Source organism: Bos grunniens, chromosome 12 (assembly GCF_055505025.1).
Source record: "Bos grunniens cultivar Pamir isolate PY7600 chromosome 12, Bosgru_T2T1.0, whole genome shotgun sequence".
NCBI classification, from domain to species: domain Eukaryota; kingdom Metazoa; phylum Chordata; class Mammalia; order Artiodactyla; family Bovidae; genus Bos; species Bos grunniens.
In genome coordinates this window covers 30,505,327-30,520,853 of record NC_141176.1, presented here as the reverse complement: position 1 = coordinate 30,520,853, position 15,527 = coordinate 30,505,327, and the positions used below count along the sequence as shown (strand labels likewise).

The window sequence follows — 15,527 nt, the reverse complement described above, 5'->3', positions numbered from 1 at the left end:
AATCTCACCACACTGCATGTAGGATCTACCCAGACCAGGGATCGAAACTGAGCTCGTTGTATTGGGAGAGTGAAGTCTTAACCACTGGACTGTCAGGGCAGTCCTGATATCACACTTCTATAAACTGAAAGTGAAGTCACTCAGTCGTGTCTGACTCTTTGCAACCCCATGGACTGTAGCCTACCAGGCTCCTCCCTCCGTGGGATTCTCCAGGCAAGAGTACTGGAGTGGGTTGCCATTTCCTTCTCCAGGGGATCTTCCCGACCCAGGGATCGAACTCGGGTCTCCTGCATTCCAGGCAGACACTTTAACCTCTGAGCCACCAGGGAAGCCTAAAAGTGAGGACACAAGGGGGCACCCGGATTTGAACCGGGGACCTCTTGATCTGCAGTCAAATGCTCTACCCCTGAGCTATACCCCCTGTGACATTAATTGGAGCAGTCATTTTAATGTTTATATTCTGCTCATATTTGTATATCTAGCTCCTGGCTAATTGTTAAGGTTTGGGGAAAACTGGTATGTGTCTTTATACTTTGTGTAGGTAGAATTCTAAGATGATTCCATGTGACTCTCATCCCTGTGGGATCCTCTCCCCTACAAATGTGGGTGGAATCCATGAATGTGGGGTTACCACCACGATGAGTTATGTCAGATGACAGCTGCTGTCTTTAACAAAGGAAGCTTACCTGGTGGGGCCTGATTTAATCCTGTCGAATCATAAAAAGCAGAGAGTTTTCTCTGGCTAGAGGCAGAAGAGGGAGAGATTCAAAGCACAGGGAAGGACTGGACATGTCCTTACTGGCTTGAAGGCAGAGGGGGCCACGTAGACCTGGAACCAGCCTTGGGGTCCACAGAGCAACACCCTAGTGACAATCAGCAAGAAAAAAGGACCTTGGTCATCCAGCCGCAAGAAACTGGATTCTGCCAATGACCTGAATGAGTCTGAAAGTGAAATCTTCTCAGAGCCTCCAGACAAGAGCTCACGTTGGCTGATATCTGGATTTCAGCTTTGTGAAACCCTGAGCAGAGAACTCAGCTGTGCCTAGCTAGACTTTGGATCTATAGAACTATGAGCTAGGTGTTGTTTGAAGCCTCTGAGAAAATGTTTATTATGCAGCAATAGAAAGCGAATACCACTTTTAAATGCCTTAATTCTTGAGCAAAACATTATTTAACATTATATTCAATAAATATTCATTGAGGAAACATTAATAATTGAAATAACTATCACAAGGTCAAAATGTCAACAGGATTTCTCTCTAATCAAAATAAAAAAAATTTTAACAAAGATCTTAATTTGAATATTTGTCACGCTGATTTTATATTTATTAAATTGCTTAAAACACATTCTATTCCAGAAGCAGTATTTTATAAAACCTGAAAAGAATTACTTAAAGTAGAGATGTACCCAGAGACACAGCGCATATACCCATAGATACACTGTGGCTTGAGGGCCTCAAAAATCAGTTGGTAGGATTATTTTGCAAACTAAGGTAATCATCAAAAGAAGGCACAGGCAAAACTTCTCTGCATAAATTACCATTATAAAGAAGAATTCTATATAACAAATATTTTCGTGTCAATGCAGAAGGTCCTTGGAAACAATCTTTATGGATTTGTTCCTCCCCAATTTTTATTAAAAAATCTGGCAAATGCATACCCCCTGGAGATTCACAGTATGTATTACCATACTAACAACTTAGAGAAGTCATGGAGGGAATCTACCTATTTAATTTTTTTGGCCTTGTGACTTGCGGGATCTTAGTTCTCCAACTGCGGATCAGTCAAACCTGTACCCCCTGCATTGCAAACATGGAGTCTTAACCATTGGACTGCCAGGGAAGCCCTCCTAATTAAAAAAAAAAAAAAAATACACCATCCTCCAGATGTATTTACCACAGAACCTTTGCTTTGAGAAACATTCTGACATCTTTCAGGAACCCCATTTGGGAAATGCTGACCTAAACAAAATTTTCACTTCCCCAGACAAAACATCATATCAAAATATTAATAGGGGAAGAAATGTTTCAGAGATTGAATTTATAAAAGATATTCAGGAGCCAGAAAGGTGTCTTCCCTCTTTCCCTCTTGGCTATAGCAACTTGTCACTCTTTTTTCCTAGAGTTAATACACTGGGAAAGTGACTCTTAACAACTCTATTAACAAAATACCTATTCAGCAAAGGAAATGTGCCAATGAATTTTCTAGAATAGTTTAAGTGATATCCTTTATCTATTTGTGCATTACCAAAGTGGATATATTCCAGAAGAAATTGAAACAAGGTGGTTTCTGTCATCAAATACCCTACAATTTAATGCAGACGCTACTGACAAACACCTTAACAAAAGGTGTTTTTAGTCAATGTTTAGTTAATGCTCATTGCTAAGGAGAGTAGAATAGGTTCAGGTTTTTTTTTTAAAGACTTTTTTATTTTATATTGGAGCATAGCCAATTAACAATGCTGTGACAGTTTCAGGTGGACAGTCAAGGGACTCAGCCATACATATACATGCATCCATTCTTCCTCAAACTCCCCTCCCATCCAGGCTGCCACATAACATGGAGCAGAGTTCCCTGTGCTCTACAGTAGGACCTTGTTAGTTATCCATTTTAAACACAGCTGTGTATATGTCCATCCCAAACTCCCTAACTATCCCTTCCCCTCATCCTGCCCCGCTGGCATATGTTCAGATTTTGGGGCTAGGATTCTCGTGCTTTGAAATACTATAAATGTGAAAAGAGATTTCAAGTACAAAATATGAAAATATTTTTTTATTGAATTTGAAATAGAGTTGTAATGGACTTCCAAAAAAGAGGAATAAGCTTAGGATTCTATCCACATTTTTGCTCTAGTTCAGGGGTTCTCAGACTTTATCAGGCTTCAGGAACTACAGAAGGCTCTGTCCAGCACAGATCGCGGGGCCTATCCTCAGAGTCCCTGGTCCAGAGGTGTGGGGGCAGAGCCCAAGAATTTGCATGTCTAACAAGCGATGCAGGTGATGCTGACGCTGCTGGTCCAGGAGGCCTATTTTGAGAACCACTGAGAATCTAGTGGTACTAGTTCTTGTACCCACTCCCTTGAGATTCTCACTCAAAAGATCTGGAAAAAGCTTCCTGTGTGGTTTTGGTGTATGCTCATCTGAGAGATCCTTTTTAGCTCTGAAGTCCTTGTATCTGGGGATTTCGGTTTAGGATATCCGCGTTCTGGTTCTGCACCTCAAATTCTTTGTAGTCTCTCCATGGGTATTTCAGCACACGGAAGTAAAGGCAGAATGCTTGGAGAGTAAAGGTGGAAGACAGAGACATCATTAGTTTTACAGTTGATTGGCAGAATTTATGGGAGGAGACAGTCAGAACACATAACTATGGATTCTTACTTCTCTTTGCTCCGACCTCCTACCCGTAATCTGGAAAATGCAGGGCTGACCGAGCTGACCATTAGTGTAATCAGAGAACGCTTAGAAGTCTGCAACTACCATGTAACCTCTACATCCATCTTCCTTTTCCTATCTCGCTTTGCATTTGTTTAATTGTCTGTGATTTTAAGACAATTTTGATAAAGGTATTCCAGTAGAGCAATCAAGAGTCAGCTGGATTCCAGTCCTGGCTCTGTTGGTTAGTTGCTGAAGGACTCTGGAAGAGTTATTTAATATTTCCTAACCTCAGTTTCTTTTTCTATAAGGAAATCTTTCACATCATTGTTATTAGAAGCCAATGGGAAAATGCATGATAAGCACTTAGCCAGTGCCTGGCACAGAGTAAGTGGGCAGTAGCACACAACTCATATCACTAGCAAAGATTCTATGAGAGTCCTAGAACACGTATCAGTTTCACTCTTGAGAAACAACAATTATATTAAATATTTTCCTTCTTTCCTCCTTCCCCTCCTTTCCTTTTTCTGATGGATGACAAGGTTGGCAGGGCTGGGCCCTGGCCCCACACGGCTGGAATCACTGTAATATTTTTCACTGAAACAGATGTGTCACTTTCTATGTAGAACTTCCTGCCACTCTGAGGAACTACTTTTTTTTTTTTTGGCTGAGCCATACAGCTTGTGGGATCTTGGTTCCTCAACCAGGGATTGAACTTGGGCCCTCAGCAGTGAGAGTGCAGAGTACAAACCACTGACTGTTGGCCTGCCAGGGAATTCCCAAGAACAGCCTTTAGTAAGTACCAAATAGTACCAAGTATAAGACCTCTGATTCTAAGATGCAACATTGTATTATACAGCACTCAGAAAGAAAAAAGGCTACCAACTAAACTATGAAATGATGCTTTCTTATCATTTACAATTTTTATTTTCCACTTTATGAAGCTGTCCTTAGACTTAGGTTTTTAAAATATCTATCATTCTCTTGCAGACACAGAAAGGAAGAATACAGGCCAAACTGATTTCTAACATTCCTAAGGCATCGCCACATTCAGCGTCCCAGGCTTCTGAATGCTTGCTTGACTCAGAATCCTGTCACTGCCTATTCACTCAATGTCATCCTTTGTACCATCAAGGACACTGGCAATGTGGCATTTCCTAACAGAATCTGAAAGTACTGAAAGCTCTTGGGGCTGGACTCTGGCTTGCCTATTTTTGATTTCTACTTCAAGAATACTGCCAAGCACGTGGTGATTTATCATTTCCCCCACTCCCTTTCCCATAAACATTTGGTTCCGAGGGATTAAAAGAGTGCTTCACTCTTCCTTCGCGGATTTTATTGCCAGCAACTGACACCCATTTTTCAAGTCTGGACACTGGTGTTTTTGATGTTCGTGGATAAGTATGCAATGACAACTGTAGCCTGGCCAACAGACTGTGAGAATCTTCATTTTATAAGAAGCATCTTGATTTCATATATGTTGGTAATAAGTCAACTAAGGTCTGAACTGATCCTTGCTAGAGTTCAGCTCTGTTTGGTTTCATTTGTAGAAAACACAGTAGTATTATTACTAATAGCCTTTGCATTGCACCGATTCCCCCCACCCCCCCATAATAGCTTGAGATAAAATTACATAGTGTATTTACTCATTTAGTACAGAATTCTAGAATCTCCCTGGTGGCCCAGTGGTTGAGAATCCACTGTCAATGCAGAGGACAGGCAGGTGAACTAATATGCTTCTATTTTAGATTCTGGGACCATGGCACTTCTACACACCAGGCTAGTCTTAACTTCAACATAGCTATCTGCTACAGAGTAAGGTCAAGAATGATGGTGGATTATTGGTAAAATACAGAGGGTGGGAGGAGTCTGGTACAGGACGTAGGACTGCCATATCCTTTTTGGTGATGTAACGTTACTGGTTTTCCTAAAACAGTAATAGCTAGTGAAACTTATTGACCTGAGATAGCTTAGTAAAATGAGTCTGATTTTGAGAAAAGGCCCAGTGGCAGCTTGGGAAGTACAGAGGCAAAAAAAAAAGTCTATAATTTGCAATGAAGTCTATAGATTTGCCTTCACTGCTTACAGTAAAAGGCTGCGCAGTCCTGGTTAGTTGCTCTTCAGCACATCTGTTTTTGGAATTGTAACACTAAGGAAGAATAATATTCTAGGTCTGTCTGCCTCCCAATAGGTATAGTAGATGGCAGCTTTGGTTGGTAAGGTGGATTCATAATTTTTAGTGTTCATAAAACTGAGAGACTGGAAGAATTTTTGCTTATGCTTACATTTTCTATTCATGAACTATCTCCTTTATGTATAAAAAAATCAATATTTTATGAAATAATCTCCTTGGAGGTTAAGTGCTACAGCAGTGCTGTTTTCCAGTTAGAGAAAATCTGCACGTTACTGAAGAGAAAAGGCCTTTAAACGAAGCTTTCCTTCCTCACTAGGAGAGTCTACTTCCAGTCACTGGACCATGAAACATTACTGGAGTTACAGAGTGCAGCAGGTTGACTAGCATGTGGTATGTCTACTGAAGCCAAGGTTTCTTTTCACAATTCTTCCCAAAGATGTGTTACATTTTTAGTATACCAGCAACAAAATGATGCTACTGGCAGGGCCCACTCTGCAGATGCTGGAGTGCTGAAAAGGACTGGTGTAGAACTTCCCTGGTGGTCCATGGTTAAGAGCCTGCCTACCAACGCAGGAGACACAGGTTCGATCCCTGGTCTTAGAAGATTCCACATGCTTTGGAACAGCTAAGCCCATGTGCCACAACTACTGAGCCCACGCACTGCAACTACTGAAGTCTGCACACCGCAACAAGAGAAGCCCACACACTGCAGTGAAGAGTGGGCCCCGCTCGCTGCAACCAGAGAAAGCCTGAGAGGCAATGAAGCCAAAAATGAATTAATTTTTAAAAAGAGGACTGGTGTTCTTTGCACATCACTGAGGTTGTCCTGATCACGCTGACAGCGGCTGGTACCTGTAGCTCCTGGCACTGCTTTGTTTCTGTTGTTTTTTCAACAGGAAGGCAGTACATAAGCTCCAGTACTTCGGCCACCTGATGTGAAGAGCTGATTCACTGGAAAAGACCTTGATGCTGGCAAAGACCGAAGGTAGGAGAAGAAGGGGATGACAGAGGACAAGATGGTTGGATGGTATCATCGATTCAATGGATTTGAGTTTGAGCAAGCTCCAAGAAATAGTGAAGGACAGGGAAGCCTGGTGTTTTGCAGTTCATGGGGTCGCAAAGAATCAGGCTTGACTTAGCGACTGAGCAAGAACGTAACAACTCCAAATAACCTATGTCTAACAACTTTTAATTATTATATTTTTCTTCCAAACCCTTTACTTTAGTTTATGTAGTCTGTTTTATATTGTTTTAATCAACATGCATATACTACTTTGTATCTCTTTATTAATCTAACATTATAAAACTTTCTACTTTATATTGTTTTCATAAATGTTTTAGCTGCTGTATAATATTCAGTCATAAAGTGCTAAACCTTTTCCTATTGTTGGACATGAAGTTGGCTTCCAGGTTATATCCTTGTACCTAATGCCTTTTGTTCCCTTTTTTAAAAAAAAATTATTTCATTTTAAGTCATTCTCATGGAGGAAAATTTACAGTTACTGAACACCCACTGTATACCACAGATTTGATGTGAATTATTCACTATTTCTCCAGCTCTATTAAATTCCCATTTAGCAGGTCCTGCTAAAGTCTGTGATGGCTTGAGGGGACTTTGGGCAAGAAGTGAAGGTTGAGAGAGGGCGGATAAGAGAACAGCGATACTAGTTCCACCTACGGGCATCTAATTTGCATGTATCAGATTCCTCATCTATAAAATAGAGATAACTGACCTTTCCTGGTGGTCCAGTGGTTAAGACTCTGTGCTTCCAACGCAGGCAACATGGGTTCAATCCCTGATTGGGGAACTAAGATCCCACATGCCACATGGCGTGGCCAAAAAACAAACTACGGTGACAAAAAGCCCAAAACCAAGCAAACAAAACAGAGACAACAACAGTAACGACCTCACAGGGATGTTGGAAGACAGCGGCTACAAAGCACCTAAAGAGCTTGACACACAGTGAGATCTCAACACTCCTGAGCGGCAACAACTACTGTCCCAGCCTTCCTGCGGCTGTCACGACTCAAGTCACAAGACAATACCCAGAAAGGGGGCTGGTCTGTCTGACACCAGAGCTCATGCTTCCCCCCGGCCAGCAGCCGCTGCTATACATCACACGCCTCCCCGCGGGAGGGCTGGGTCAGAGAAGGCCTTTATTCTCAGGCCGTTTCCACTGTGTTCCAACAGTTCAGAAACACCTGGCCCCGTTCTGCCCCAGCTTCTCTGATCACGATCAGTCTTGAAGTCTTTGCTCCCATGAGCCACTCGTTTCTGATCTCAGCATTTCCAACACCTCTTGCTGATGGTCCTCTGCTTTGCCCCCCACAGCCAGGCAGGCCTCTTAGCCGGAGAGATCACCGAGGGCCCCAGGGCCTGTGTTTCCAGCAAGCAGCCTGAGCGCTCAGAGGATCGTGCAGAGCAGGATCCACTGCGGTTGTGGACCAGATGTGCTGCCTTCCCCTCTCCAAGGAGAGGGGAGAGGGCAGGGAGGAGCAGGTACCCCAGACAGGAAACAACAGGACCCTGACTTGGGGGGCGGTGATCCTCGTGCTGGGGCCCCGGCCTCAGCCCCACGGGCTCCTGTTTTCTAGAACTGAAGCTTCGGTTCTGAGAGACTTTGAGGGCAGGGAGCGCTGGCAGAGATGGGAGGATGGACAAAGCCTTCGGCCTCCTCTCGCCTTGTGTGCTCGGTCGCCTCAGTCATGTCTGACTCTTTGGGACCCCATGGACTGTAGCCCATCAGGCTCTTCTGTCCATAGGATTCTCCAGACAAGAATACTGGAGTGGGTTGCCATGCCCTCCTCCAGGGGATCTGTCCATCCCAGGGATCAAACCTAGATCTCTTGCATTGGCAGGAAGGTTCTTTACCCCTGAGCCACCGGGGAAACCCTCCTCCTACCTTGCCCTTCAGCTAATGCAGGATGGAGCTGCTCCCCTTCCACCTAGGAGGTGATGGGGCTCCAGAGGAGTGCAGTTGGGGGAGTGAAGCCTGAACACTGGGTGAGAGCTCTCACCGCTGGGCCTCTACTCACCCTCCCCAGGTGTCCATGAGTCTGAGATGGCTCAGAGGTGACTTGGCTCTATGGGTGAAACACAACTGTCTTCTAGCTCCTTCTCCTCCACGGACAGTCCCTTCCTGAGGACCACCATCACCATGTAGCATCCAGAGCTCCCTTAAATACTGCTGGAAAAGAGGCTGCGATTCATTGTGATATAAAAAGACACGGGACAGGAGATAAGCAGGTACCCTTTACTGAGTCAGGACCTGTGCCGGGTGCCGTGCTGTTAGGATCTAATGCTCAGACGAGCCCGCAACATAGCAGTATTCCATTCACCTGTGTGTGAATCAAGACTTACAAGTAACTTTAAAAAAAATTACACAACAGCCAAATATTTGGTGAAGTCAGGGTTCAAAGTCAGACACGTCTATTGATGAAAACCTCATGTTCTTCCCCTCACACTTCTGAACACCTTCTGAAGTCCCCAGACCTACACTCTCTCCCTGCCCTACTTCACACAGCAAAAATTTTTAAAAAGCAAACCAGGTGTTAATGGAAAAAAAAAAACAAAAAACTTTATTTAAGGTTGAGAAGAACAGTTTACAGAAACTGTCAGAGGATTTATGGACTCTAGTAAAACTAAATGGAGAAGGCAGACACTTTTACAGCATCTTATGGCCCTGTGATCTTAACAACCTGATCCCAAGCAGGGAACTCCATGTGCTGCAACACCAGCAACCAGGCAACTCACTTCCGAGGCTGTATTCTGCATAAAACTTTGGACTCAGGGCTCCCATCACTTGCCAAATGTGAACGTGAAATGTCCTTTTTCAGGTAGGGGAACGAGATGGGTGGTCTTGAACCCCTTATTCTCTTTCAAGACCAGCCACTGACTAACCAGGAAAGCCAGAGGGCTGGGATAAAGAAACCTACACCATTTAGAAGGGATAAATTAAGGGGTTCCCAGACCAGAGCCCTCTCCTTTTTAGAAATATAAAGAAATTAACTACTGTGGTGGGGGGGGGAGTCAGATCATGTTTACCCACAAAAGTACTAACACATTACCTTCCCTTGCTGGTGGGTTTACAAAAGCTGATGAGGTAACACTGGTTGCCGAAGGCTGACCAGAAGCCCCATGTGTAGTCATACACATATTTCAATATGACTTAAAAAAGAAAAGAAACAGGGGACTTCCCTGGCAGTCCAGTGCTTAACACTTTGCCTCCCCTGGTAGCTCATGGTAAAGAATCTTCCTGCAATGCAGGAGATGCCAGTTGGATCCCTGGGTTGGGAGGATCCCCTGGAGAAGGAAATGGCAACCCACTCCAGAATTTTTGCCTGGAGAATTCCATGGACAGAGGAGTCTGGCAGGCTACAGTCCATGGAGTCACACAGAGTCAGACATGACTGAGGGACAAACACTTTCACTTTTTTCCATTGCAGGCAGTGTGGGTTCGATCCCTGGTCGGGGAACTAAGATCCTACTTGCCACAAGGCATGGCCAAAAAAAAAAAAAAAAATCCGTAACAGAACAATGAGTTTCTTCTATACCAGTGTCTTTGATTACCTAATTCTCAGTAAGAAAAACATTTCACCTTGTGACCCGGCATGCATGCACACATATGCCACTGAAACAGTAGTGCGGTGACACAATACTTAAATGCTTGCTACATGCAAAACATTGTGGAATTTTCTTTCATAAAAAAATAATGCCATCAAAACCCCAGTTATGAAAACTCTGCTCTATATCCTGGATAAGATCATCTTCATACCCTCAGGTGGGTTGCCAGAAAAAAAGATGAAAGTCCATCCAAATTCCTTACTCTCTATTCAAGTTCCTTCATGAGCTGCTCCCCTTTCACCCACTCAGTCTCAGCCACTTGACAAGTCTTCAGTCAAATCCTATGCTACGGCCTAGGCCAGGTTCAGTCCCGCCTCTCATTGTACCTTCACAGGGCTCATGTCTTTAAGTGAAAGCTCTGTTTATTGTAACCTCTAGGTTATCAGTGCATTCCTTACAGGCCCAGCTGAAGTGCAACCTGCCTTGGACATTCTGCCCTACACAGACCTCTTCCTTTTCTGTCCCTTAGCCTTTAATGTTGTGTCACGACATAAATCCTGTCCTGTGCTGTCCCATGTGAGAGGCCGGGCCTCTTCAAAGACTGTGTGAGCAATCTGACCGACAGATTGATTAACGTGGCTGATATGATGCTTTATTCTATCTGGAAAGGATATGAACTTCATGGTAAGAACTTCTCACAGGGGACTTTCCTGGGGGTCCAGCAGCTAAGACTCAGTGCTCCCAATGCAGAGGGCCTGGGTTTGATCCCTGGTCAGGAGACTGGATTCTATATGTCGCAACTAAGAAGTCTGTGTGCCACAACTAAGATCCTGACCAAGAGCCTCCACTAAGACCCAGTGCAGCCAAAATAAATATTTAAAAGAAGAACTTATCACAGCATATTAACAAATAGAAAAATAAAGCAAGATTCCGGATCAGAGAAAACTTAAATAAGAGAAGAAGTTCAAGGTGGAGGCAAGAAACAAAGAACATAGATTTTCAGATCATGAAGGTCCACAGAAATGTTGCAGCTAAACCCTGAATTTAGCCTGAAAGCTTCCTGACCACCAAAGGCAAAAGGGGATTAAGGACAGACATATGGACCAAAGGAAAAGGATAGAAAGCCCAGAAATAAACCCTTGCATAAATGGTTAAATGATCTTGAACAAGGAACTCAAGACTACTTAATGGGGAAAAAACAGTACCTTCAACAAATGGTGTCAGGAAAACAATACTGCCATGCAAAATAATAAAATTGGACGCTGTATACAAAAATTAACTCAAAAGGGATTAAAGACCTAAATGTAAGACTTAAGACTATAAAACTCCTAGAGAAAAATACAAGGGAACAGCTTCATAACACTGGATTTCTTGGATATGCCACCAAAAATTAAAAAAAAAAGCACAAGCAAAAAAAGCAAAAATATATCATCAAATGTATAAAGTTGTGTACATCAAAGGTCACAATCAACAGAATTTGCAAATCATATATTTTGTAAGAGGTCAATATTCAGAATATATAATGAGCCCCTACAACACAACCATACTAAAAATCAAATAACCTGATTTAAAAACAGGCAAAAGATTTAAATAGACATTTCTCCAAAGATAATTTACAAATGGCCAACAAGCATATGAAAAGACACTCAGATTCTCGTCATTATTAATCATCAGAGAAATGCTAATCCAAACCACAATGAAGTATCACCTCCCACCAAGAGAATGACTACTGTGCAAACAAACAACCCCCCCAAAAACCCCAAAACAGAAAATATCAAGTGTTGATGTGGAGAAACTGGAATGTTTGTGCACTACTGGTGAAACTGTAAAATGGTGCACTCTCCATGGAAAACACATGACTCAGCAATCCCACTTCTGTGTATACATCCAAAAGAACTGAAAGCACGGTGTCAAAGAAATACTTTCATTCCCATGTTCATGGCAGAATTATTCACAACCACCAAAAGGTGGAAGCAACCCAAATGTCCACAAACAAAGTGTTGAATAATGGAACATGATTCAACCTTAAAGGCAGGCTTACTGACACCTGCTACAATGGATGAACCTTGAGTACATTACCCTAAATGAAATGCAGAAATGGCTGTCTGAGGAGGCCTTACAAATAGCTGTGAAAAGAAGGGAGGCCAAAAGCAAAGAAGAGAAGGAAAGATATACCCATCTGAATGCAGAGTTCCAAAGAACAGCAAGGAGAGATAATAAGAAAGCCTTCCTCAGCAATCAATACAAAGAAATAGAGGAAAACAACAGAATGGGAAAGACTAGAGATCTCTTCAAGAAAATTAGAGATACCAAGGGAACATTTCATGCAAAGATGGTTTCGATAAAGGACAGAATGGTATGGACCTAACAGAAGCAAAAGATATTAAGAAGAGGTGGCAAGAATACACAGAACTGTACAAAAAAGATCTTCACGACCCAGATAATCACAATGGTGTGATCATTCACCTAGAGCCAGACATCCTGGAATGTGAAGTCAAGTGGGACTTAGAAAGCATCACTGCAAACAAAGCTAGTGGAGGTGATGGAATTCCAGTTGAGCTATTTCAAATCCTGAAAGGCGACGCTGTGAAAGTGCTGCACTCAATATGCCAGCAAATTTGGAAAACTCAGCAGTGGCCATGGGACTGGAAAAGGTCAGTTTTCATTCCAATCCCAAAGAAAGGCAATGCCAAAGAATGCTCAAACTACTGCACAATTGCACTCATCTCACACACTAGTAAAGTGATGCTCAAAATTCCCCAAGCCAGGCTTCAGCAATACGTGAACCGTGAACTTCCAGATGTTCAAGCTGGTTTTAGAAAAGGCAGAGGAACCAGAGATCAAATTGCCAACATCCGCTGGATCATCGAAAAAGCAAGAGAGTTCCAGAAAAACATCTATTTCTGCTTTATTGACTATGCCAAAGCCTTTGACTGTGAGGATCACAATAAACTGTGGAAAATTCTGAAAGAGATGGGAATACCATACCACCTGATCTGCCTCTTGAGAAACCTGTATGCAGGTCAGGAAGCAACAGTTAGAACTGGACATGGAACAACAGACTGGTTCCAAATAGGAAAAGGAGTACGTCAAGGCTGTATATTGTCACCCTGCTTATTTAACTTGTATGCAGAGTACATCATGAAAAATGCTGGGCTGGAAGAAGCACAAGCTGGAATCAAGATTGCCGGCAGAAATATCAATCACCTCAGATATGTAGATGACACCACCCTTATGGCAGAAAGTGAAGAGGAACTAAAAAGACTCTTGATGAAAGTAAAAGAGGAGAGTGAAAAAGTTGGCTTAAAGCTCAACATTCAGAAAACGAAGATCATGGCATCTGGTCCCATCACTTCATGGCAAATAGATGGGGAAATAGTGGAAACAGTGTCAGACTTCATTTTTTTAGGCTCCAAAATCACTGCAGATGGTGAGTGCAGCCATGAAATTAAAAGATGCTTACTCCTTGGAAGGAAAGTTATAACCAACCTAGAGAGCATAATGAAAAGCAGAGACATTACTTTGCCAACAAAGGTCCATCTAGTCAAGGCTATGGTTTTTCCAGTGGTCATGTATGGATGTGAAAGTTGGACTGTGAAGAAAGTTGAATGCTGAAGAATTGATGCTTTTGAACTGTGGTGCTGGAGAAGACTCTTGAGAGTCCCTTGGACTGCAAGGAGATCCAACCAGTCCATCCTGAAGGACATCAGTCCTGGGTGTTCATTGGAAGGATTGATGTTGAAGCTGAAACTCCAATACTGTGGCCACCTAATGCAAAGAGCTGACTCATTTGAAAAGACCCTGATGCTTTTGGGCATCAGGGAAAGATTGAAGGCAGGAGGAGAAGGGGACGACAGAGGATGAGATGGTTGGATGGCATCACCAACTCAATGGATATGAATTTGAGTAAACTCCAGCAGTTGGACAGGGAGGCCTGGTGTGCTGTGGTTCACGGGGTCGCAAAGAGTCGGACACGACTGAGAGACTGAACTGAACTGATTGAGTCATGCTGCGTACTTATTAAGCATAAACATTTATCAATGTCAAAAATAACAGAAACACTTATAAAATACATTTTTAAAGTACTAGAGGAGATGCTTATACCTAAGGAAAAAACTGATACCATAAAATGCCACTTAAAATGAATTCACTTGAATAAGGGCTAAATTTTGTAATAAATCTTTCAGGGAAAAAAGGTTTAATAACCTAAATATAATGAAAATGTTTATTTCATTTCAAGTTGATCAAAATTTATATTTAATTTCAAACAACATGCCGGTTCTCAGAATAAACAAGGTGAATAAATAACTAACTTTCAAGAGTGTATTTTTCTAATGAAATGTTTGCTAGCACTCTCTACTTTATATTTTTTGAATTGCACAGCTTGATCATTGAAATGATCAGTTTTTCACAAAGGCAAGCTGATCAATTTTCCCAGAGCCTCCCAAATTTTAAAATATTACCATCATTCATTTTTGAAGCATGTTATCATCTTTATCAATTCTTTTATTTTATAACTGTTGGTCTACTCTTACCAGTGATTCAAGCTGTTTCCTAACATCACTTTAATAAACTCCATGATACTTCTCTATCTTTTCAAAGATTTGCATTTTTTCTCTGCTGCTGACTTGATGTACACCGTCTAATGCTTACAGCACTGTAGAGGCTGTTAGTGGCTTCCGTGTGTTAAGAGCAGAGAGGTGTCTAAATGAGGACTGACTTCCCAAATCAGCATTCCATTGTTTGCTAGTTTTTCCTGCAGGGACTCCGATGATGACAGGTTGGATAAAGAGACTCCTCTGTACAACCTTTCCTGTTTGGGCTTTCTCATTCTGTCCTCTCACAGAAGGATAACAAACTTTAGACCCTCGGCCTTGATAAGGTTCTAGTAGGATTTGATGGAGTTCATCTGAACCGGTGCTTTGTCAGCATGCAGGCGAGATCAGGGGCATCCTCTATGGTTATGTAGTTCATTCTGAAGGTTCAGAACTGTCAAGATTTGGAAAATAGTGTATATCCTGAAAAGGATAGGGAATTTCTTCTGAAATTCAGTACTCTGAGGAATCAAAGACTTCATTGAAAGAAGGTGTGTATCTGTGCATTCCTACTTTCTCCAAGCCGGAAAGAAGAGAAACGCTAGTCACAAAAAGAGGAACATGAACACTGTTTCCCTTCATGATTATTTCAATCATTTGGGACTTTGGAAAAACAGGATTAACTGCTTCAGCAGGAAAACCACAAAGATGTTCTCATCTGGGTACCAAGCTTACTCGATCTTATCCTCTCACTTGTTAGAATTAATATACACTTTTTCTATTCCCCACCCCCAGAACTATGACCATGAATATACTATGGGCAGAAGCTATGCAACACACTCAGTCTAAATCCACTCTTGCAATTATTACAAATAACAATTTAGAAAACAGAAGCACGTTTTAAATTTCATTTTCTCACATTG

General features: G+C 42.2%; 1 long non-coding RNA gene and 1 other non-coding gene across 3 annotated transcripts in view; both read right to left on the bottom strand.

Moving 5' to 3' along the window:
• Positions 1–15,527, bottom strand: part of LOC147361594 (uncharacterized) — a 117,858-nt gene that overhangs the window by 39,472 nt on the left and 62,859 nt on the right. The gene's annotated exons all lie outside the window — the stretch shown is intronic.
• Positions 350–421, bottom strand: TRNAC-GCA (transfer RNA cysteine (anticodon GCA)). The gene has a single exon. It is a non-coding gene; the product is annotated as a tRNA-Cys (tRNA).